The sequence below is a fragment of the Canis lupus genome, chromosome 8, assembly GCF_048164855.1.
Source record: "Canis lupus baileyi chromosome 8, mCanLup2.hap1, whole genome shotgun sequence".
Taxonomy (NCBI): domain Eukaryota; kingdom Metazoa; phylum Chordata; class Mammalia; order Carnivora; family Canidae; genus Canis; species Canis lupus.
Genome location: NC_132845.1, coordinates 64,686,850 through 64,694,643, shown reverse-complemented (window position 1 = coordinate 64,694,643; position 7,794 = coordinate 64,686,850). Strand labels below are relative to the sequence as shown.

The 7,794-nt window shown below is 54.4% G+C and overlaps 1 long non-coding RNA gene across 13 annotated transcripts; it reads right to left on the bottom strand.

The window, feature by feature from the left end:
* Window positions 1-260: 260 nt before the first annotated feature.
* Window positions 261-6,822, bottom strand: LOC140638831 (uncharacterized). 13 transcript variants are annotated; one of them, XR_012035787.1, is made up of 6 exons: window positions 6,521-6,822; window positions 4,501-4,606; window positions 4,198-4,369; window positions 3,518-4,099; window positions 2,616-3,262; window positions 261-2,101 (listed from the first exon to the last, which is right to left on the bottom strand). It is a non-coding gene; the product is annotated as an uncharacterized lncRNA (long non-coding RNA). The 13 variants fall into 13 exon arrangements; XR_012035788.1 differs by lacking the exon at window positions 6,521-6,822 and adding an exon at window positions 5,842-5,915; XR_012035786.1 differs by lacking the exon at window positions 6,521-6,822 and adding an exon at window positions 5,437-5,801.
* Between the last annotated feature and the right edge of the window lie 972 nt (window positions 6,823-7,794).

Below are 7,794 nucleotides of genomic sequence, written 5' to 3'. Positions count from 1 at the left end.
AGGCCTTGCCGATCACAAATCAAGCCATATAATCTGTTTCTCAGGCTTATTATTTGTGTGAGGAGAGCTCCTGCCCTCTTGGATTGCAGCACCTTATTGATCACCCAGTGCGATGATGCTATGTGTTCCCCCAACCTTCCTGTTGTCTGTACCAAACCTGTTTTAGATTCACAAGACAACTGCTATATCCACAGCGTGCCAAATGCTATACTTTGAAGAACGCTCCCTATACTGCTAGCCCAAGGATGATGCCTTTCCAATGAATTGTTGTATCTTTATTAATCATCTGATTTTCCAAGCTAATATGATGCATTTGTCTTGGATAGACTTCTGCCCTCATGTGAATGGATGGCACACAAGTGTTCTTTGAGCCAGCTTTTTTTTTCCCCTTCCTTCTTTTTTTAATTAAATTTTTATGAAAAAGAATGTGCTTTCATTCAGAGGCATAAAAATCTAGGACTATCCTCTGATAGAGGCCACAGCATCTGTACAGAAAAGCCATTTCTCTCTGCAGCAGGACGATCCAAATGCTGGCCCACAGATAACAGGTCTGCTCCTTGGGAAATGAAGACTTGTCTTGGTGAATGATGGCTCAGTGTTTGGCCTTGGTGTGTCTGTTTAAAAAGAGAAGCCAGAGGTGCCTGGGTGGCTCAGTCAGTAAAGAGTCTGCCTTCGGCTCAGGTCATGATCCCAGAGTCCTGGGATCGAGTCCTGAATTGGGCTCCCTGCTCAGTGGGGAGCTTGCTTCTCCCTCTCCCTCTGCCCCCACCCCCCTGCTTGTGCACACTCTGTCAAATAAATAAAATCTTTAAAAAATTAATAAAAAGAGAAGCCAAACTTCATATTTATAGAATAATGAATAATGCAATATTATCAGTTCATGCAGGATGGTGACATTAGAAGAAAAGACAGACAGAGGAGTTGAGAGTCAAGGTCACACCAGAGAAGGGAGAGAAATGAAAATATTTTTCTTCTGTCTTCCTAGTATGTGTCTGCTTAAAAAAAAAATCATTTAATTGGGTCTTTTTAGGTTTTAAAATAAGGAAGGGGCTGCGTGCAGGCTTGATAGCTCCCTCACCGGCCCTGCCTCCTACATGGAGCCTTTGGAGCACAGGAGGAGCCAGTCACATTCCAAGTCCCCCTCCAGCAGCCAGGCAGCGATTCCGGTTTGTTTGTGTGAGTCCGGGAGGCCCCAGCATCTTGTTAGTGTTAAACTGGAGAACGGTTGAGGAATCTTGCTGCTCAGGCCTCTGCAAAGCTCTTCCTGCTTAGCAGAGAGGTTTTGTTTGACTCCTTTTGGCCTCTGAGGCACCATAAGGGAGTGATTAATAGGGAACCACCTCGGGATTTCAATGGAGTGGCAGCATGAGCTCCCAGGGCCGGCAGGGCCTTTGTTTGGCAAAACACGGCCGATAAAGCCGAGGCGGGCTGCGGGCTGGGAGTCCAGTCATCGGCCTGCTCAGTTTCGTCACTGCTAGGCCAACCTTGAGACCCGTGCTGGTCTGGGAAGATTCATCTATCTGCATACTGGGCAGTGTGATTAGCAGGAGCTTTTTCCTCTGGGGCGGGCCCTCAAGTCTGGCTGGCAAAGTGGGAGGCCAGGCTGGGGCCCAGGGACCCTGTTCTCTTTTGTGCGATTCCACAGGCAAGAGAAGAGCAAAGGCTCCAGGGGTAGCGCTGAGGACGTGTAGTCCTGGGGGAGGGGTGAGAGGGCCCCTCCATGGAGGTGCTGAGGCGGCCGGACCTCCAGGTCTCTGTGGCAGGAAACAGAATACAGGCCTGTGATCAGGGACAAGGCTCCTAGAACCACAACAGAATCTAGGGATTGCTTGGGATGTGGGAAGAAGGGGACGAGGCATAGCAGAGTTAAAGCAGGAAGCCAAGCAACAGCCAGGAGGCCCAGGCCCAGAAACCATGGTCCAAGCGGGTCCCACACCAGCTTGAACTTTCCTCCGGTGCATGTGTCCCTGAGGCTGGATGGGGGGCATCCACAGGTAGTCCTAGTCACATTACAGTGAGGGGCAGTGGGGATGTTTCCCTTCCTCAGAGCCCAGACTCCTTCTCCTCACAGCTGCTGAGTGCCAGGCAGGATGGGAGCGTCCTGTGCAAATTCCAAAGTCAGGCGCTCAGCATTTGCAGAGCCTCTGCCAGCTTTGACCATGTGGGAGGCCCGACGCAGAGGGCCAGTGCTCACACGGCCAACAGTGATTTCGCTCAAGCACAGAAGTGCTTTGTGACAAAACTTCAGAAGCAATGGAGCATACCGGTTGATGTGGGGATTGTGTTAGCTCCGGCTGCTGTAACAAACATCACCACCTGGGGCCACTTACAAACAATTGACACCAACTTCTCACAGTCCTGGGGGCTGGGAGTCTGAGATCAAGATGCTGGAGGTGGCAGCCAGCACAGAGAAGGCCCCCCAGGGCTTCAATTGTGATAAGATGGTTGTCAGTATGCCACGCCCCCCATACCCAACTCTAAGAGGAGCTGCAGACACCGAATCCAACACCCGTCATCCACTGTCCCTCATAACCCCCCCAGCCCGCCCTCCCCATTGTATAGCTTTATGTGATAACCTCATCAGGATGCAAGTTCGGCCAGAAAACTCAACTCACAATAGTTTAAACAACACGGAAATGTCTCAGTCCACATGATTGGGATCTGGATGTAGATGGAATTTCGGAGTAGCTCAACCCCATGGCTCCAGCTCCCTCAGTCAACAATGAGGCCAGCTCCGCTCTCATCCTGTGGCAGCCTGGAAGCCCCACGGCCGCCACAGCTCACCCCCTCCCGTGGCATCTGGAGAGGAAAGGCCTTCTGTTCTCATGGCTGTATCTTAAAAGGGAAGAACCCTTTTCCGGAAAACCCTGTCAAATGGAGGCCTGACCTCTCCTAGATGGCTCAGGGAATGGTAGACAGCTACTTAGATTCCTGAATCACTCACCGTGTATGGTATAGACCCACCTGGGCCCAGAGCTGGGGTCAGCCCTCTGCCCCCTGATGGCTCCTTAATGGGTGAGGGCTGCAAGGGACAGTGGCCATAACATGGTCTGTTGAAAATGTTTGCCTCACCGAATCCTGTCCAGCTGTGCCCTGACACCAGTACTACGGTCATCTCCGCTTTAGAGGTGAATAAATGGAAGCACGTTGAGACACACAGGTAGGCAGGGAGCTCTGGCACAGAGGTGAAAACAGGGCCAGCTCCTGACCTCAATCCCGCTTCACAGTGTGGACAGGCCACGGAGGCAGGACAGTGAGTCACCTGGGGAATAAACAACCCCAAACATAAACCTACCGCTCCTCAGTCACATGTCTGAGAGCACTCTGGCCAACATCTGAGTACGTTCGTTCCTGCTATTTTTATTGTGTAATGTTTACATTTCCTCCCCCAACCTTCTAAAATTGAGAAATGTGACACACACGCAGAAAGGCACATAAACGTAGCGAATAATGTGTTCATTTTCTGTTGCGGTATAACAAATGACCACAAATTTGGTGACTTAAGAAACGTACTCACTGGGACGCCTGGGTAGCTCAGCGGTTGAGTGTCTGCCTTCAGCTCAGGGCGTGATCCCAGAGTCCTGGGATTGAGTCCCACGTTGGGCTCCCTGTGATGAGCCTGCTTCTCCTTCTGCTTGTGTCTCTGCCTCTCTCTGTCTCTCATGAATAAATAAATAAAATCTTAAAAAAACAAAAACAAACAAACAAACAAACAGAAATGCACTCACCTCAGCTTCCATAGGGCAGGAGTTGGCCCTTGGCTTTAGCTGGGTCTCTATCATCCCCTCAGGGTCTCCTGTGGCTGTAATCCAGGTGTAGGTTGAGCTCTGTTCTCATCTGGAGGTGCTACACTTTCAAGCTCATTCAGGATGCTGGCAGATGTGTTTCCCTGTGACTACATGGCCAAGGGCCATAGCTTCTTCCTGGTATCTGGCTGGAGGCCACCCTCGGGTCCTGGAGGCTGACTGCCCACAGTCCCCTACCACGTGGCACTATCCAGGGGCAGTTAACTTGGCTGTTTGCTCCTGCAAGGCCAGCAGGAGAGGCTGTCTCCAGTCATCACAGGAACATGAGCATGATGGGCGAGAAGTCCACCATCCTTCAAGTACAACATGACATTGTCAAGGGACTGACATCCTACCCCTTTCACTGATTTCTGTTGGTCAAAAGCACAAGACCAGCCCGGCCCCCACTCACCAGGAGGCTGTTGACTCATTGGGGGTGACCTTGGGGTATGGCCAAGTGGAACCCAGGTGAAGTGAACATCGATCACCAACCGCCATACCCACTGTCACCTTCCCTTAGAGGTAAGACCAGTGCTGAGCTGCAGCTGGCTCACGAGTACGAAATGATAAATTCTGTGGGCTTGCTGTTAAACAAACAGTATCAAAAATTAAATTATATAAGTTTACAGTGAAATCAGTACTATGGACAACAAAGTCTCAAAACACATTACTTCCCAATTATCCTACCGTGACCTATGCTCTGAAGATTATTTACCTCTATTGGATCCACATGCTGGAAACAGCGTTCCCAACCCCGCGCTCAGACACTCCACCTTGGTAGCCTGAACTCATCCATCTGAAAATTCTATATAGTTCAGAGCCTGAAGGTTGAAAAGGGTGTTAAACAAAACAAAACAGAATATGTGACAGATTATGTGTATCTGGCAAAGCCTAAAATATTTTGGCCCTCTGACCCTTTGTGGAAAACACTTGCTAACCCCTCTGTCTAGACTTTAGGAAGTAATAGAGAAAGTTAACAATGTAGTTAAACTAAACTTTGTGTCAAGCCTGTAGCCTTTCTATTGTAAACAGCACAACACATTGAGGAAGAATAGTATTTGTAAACCATCATCAAGAAGATGCTCGTACCACTGATGAAATTCCAGGGTCTTTTGGGCTTCACTTCTTACTTAATGCAACCTCAACCGTGTTCGTATCACCTATTGCATTTTTTTTTTTTTTTTTTTTTTTACGATAGTCACAGAGAGAGAGAGGCAGAGACACAGGCAGAGGGAGAAGCAGGCTCCATGCACCGGGAGCCCGATGTGGGATTCGATCCCGGGTCTCCAGGATCGCGCCCTGGGCCAAAGGCAGGCGCCAAACCGCTGCGCCACCCAGGGATCCCTCGTATCACCTATTACGTTTAATCCAAGTTTATGACATTTAATGTGGGAGGCTGGGAAGCAACTCCGTTCTGGACAATCACCGGGGGGATTTCAAGCACAGGCTGGCGGCGGGTGCAAGAGTCCAGCGAAAGCAAGCAGAAGCATTCTCGGTGCACCAGTGGACCACACGAGATTTACAAGAAAGCCTGCGGTTTAGGATCATTCTCAGCACACGGTGCTCGGTGCTCGGCGCAGGCCTGAGACCCGCGAATGCACGCGCCCCGCCCCGGCCCGGCCCGGCCCCTAGGTCAAGGCCAGGGCCTGACCTGTGGGCCAGCACTCGGGGGCTTTCCCGGTAACTCAGGCGGGCTGAGAGCTGCCCCCTTCGTGCCGAGGGCTGGGCGCCTGGGCGCCGTGGAGCGTGCAGCTGCGCGGGCACACCGTAGACATTCGGCAGGTGCTGCTGGGCGGGCCACCTGCAGAGAAGACTAACGGCTAACCGGGCAGCCAGCAGCGGCGAGGCGACTCAGCCTGTACGAGAAAATGGCAAAAAAAAAAAAAAAAAAAAAAAGGGGGGGGGTAGCGGAGAGAAAAAGAAGCCGGGGGAGGGGGGTGCGAAGTAAGCCTCCCCAAATCTTTTTGGAATCGCTAGGGCATGAAGTCAAAGGCGCGGGCCGGGGAAGGGGGAGCAACAGCGCCGGGCAGGCGGCAGCGGAAGCCGGCCACGTCACCTCCCCGTCCCGGTCGCCGCTGGCGCCGCCCCCTCGCAGTAACCGCGAACCGGGCCCCCCGCGAGCGCCCGCGGGGCCGCAGCGCAGAAGCGCCCACTCCGGCGGGGAGGGAGGGCGGGGCCGAGAGCTCCGCCTCCGAGGCCACGTGGACCCCGGAGGCCCCGCCCCCGGCCGCGGGGTCCCAGGGCCTCCCAGGCGCCGCGCGGGTGACCTTGGGCGGGTCGCCCCCCCCCTCCCCCCCCGGGACCCCGGGACGGCGGACGCGCTGTTGTCGCGAGGACGCAACCGACCCACGCCCGGCCCGCGCACAGACCGGAAGGCGCGTCGTGACGCGTTGTGCGCAGGCGCGACTCGCAGTGAGGCGCGGAGAGCCGCCGCCAGGGGGAGCTGCGGGCCGCCGGCGCTGTTGGGGGAAGGGAGGCGCCGCGCCGGGACCGGACCACGTGCGCACCACGTGGCGCACCCGGCAGCCCCCGACCGCGGTAGGGTGGCTGGGCCGGCCCCACCGCGCAACCAGCAGCCGGCAGAGGCGAAGGGACCGACCTCCCCGCTGGCACCCCTGCTGACCTCTGACCTCCAACCTCACTACCTTTAGGGTTACCCCTCGCCTGTGGCCGCGCGGTGTGTTTATAAACAGAGCTCCCGGCGGGGCCCAAACCCCGGATCCTGGATTGCTTACCGGGGAGCGGAGCCTCCCGCGCATGCGCCCCGCGCCTTCCGCGCAGCTCTTCCTGCGCAAGCGCACTGGAGGACGGGGCGCGCCGCTGTGCTGGCTGGGGACGTGTGTCCGGGAGGGAACGTGTGTCCGGGAAGGGGCGGGTGGCGGCCGGGAAGAGCTGGGCTCGGCGGCTGCAGCCCTGCCAGACCCTGCCCTGTCCTTCCCGGGCTGCGCCCCGTGGCAAGCCACCCAGGTGCCCTGAGCCCGGGCCTCACCTGTGAAGGGAGCACAGGTGGCAGGTCCGGCAGGTGAGCTCCGGACCTGCCCTGGCCGCCCTCCCTGGCCCACGTGGCCGCCCAGGGGAGCCTTTAAACACAGCAGACCGACCCCCCCCGCCCCTCCCCCCCCCCCCCCCCCCGTGCTGATGAACGCATGAACAAAATATGTTTACACGCCGCGGGGTACTGCTCAGCCTTAAACAGCAAGGAAGGAAATTTTGTGTTAGGAGTATTTCATCACAAAAAAGGAGGACAATTCTGACCTAAGCTAAGGGATAGGTGAACCTAGAGGATATCAAGCCGAGTGACGACTACTGTCGGAGCCCACTAACAGGAGGGATCTAGAAGAGACCTGCCCAGGGGATGGGGATTCTTTGATGGGAACAGTGTTTGGAATGATGAACAAGTTCTGGAGGCATTCAGGGGTGACAGCTGCACAGCAGCCTGAACACGCCTGATGCCCCCGAACCCTGCACTGAAGAATGGTTAAAATGGCAAGTGGTATGTGGTATGTGTTTTACCACATCCTCCTTGCTCAACATCACATCAAGTTCTGCCCAACAATACCCCTTTTTATGTTCTAAAAGGCCCCACCTGTCTCCTCATCCCTGCTCGCATCATCCTGAACCCCTTGGGTCCCAACTCGCCACCTTTCTTACCCAGAACACACCATCCTCACTGCTCCTTGCTGTCCTCGCTGATGGAAATGCTTTTCCTTCTTCACACAGCAGTTTCCTTCTGGTGAATTCATTCATTTAATAGACACAGATCCATGCTGATTTTCTGCTAGACACTATGCAAGACCAGGGGATGCACAGGTGATCAAAATAGGAAGGGACTCTCCTGAACTTTATATTCTGGCAGAAGGCATAGTCCATAAACACCAACAAAATGTCAGGTGGTGGAAGTGCTGTAAAAATCAGAAGGCAGCTGGGGACCCAATATCTAAGCTAGATCGGGTATAAGCCCCAGGGACTCTGAGTGCTGGCGGCTTGGGCTGAGACCTTCAAGATAAGG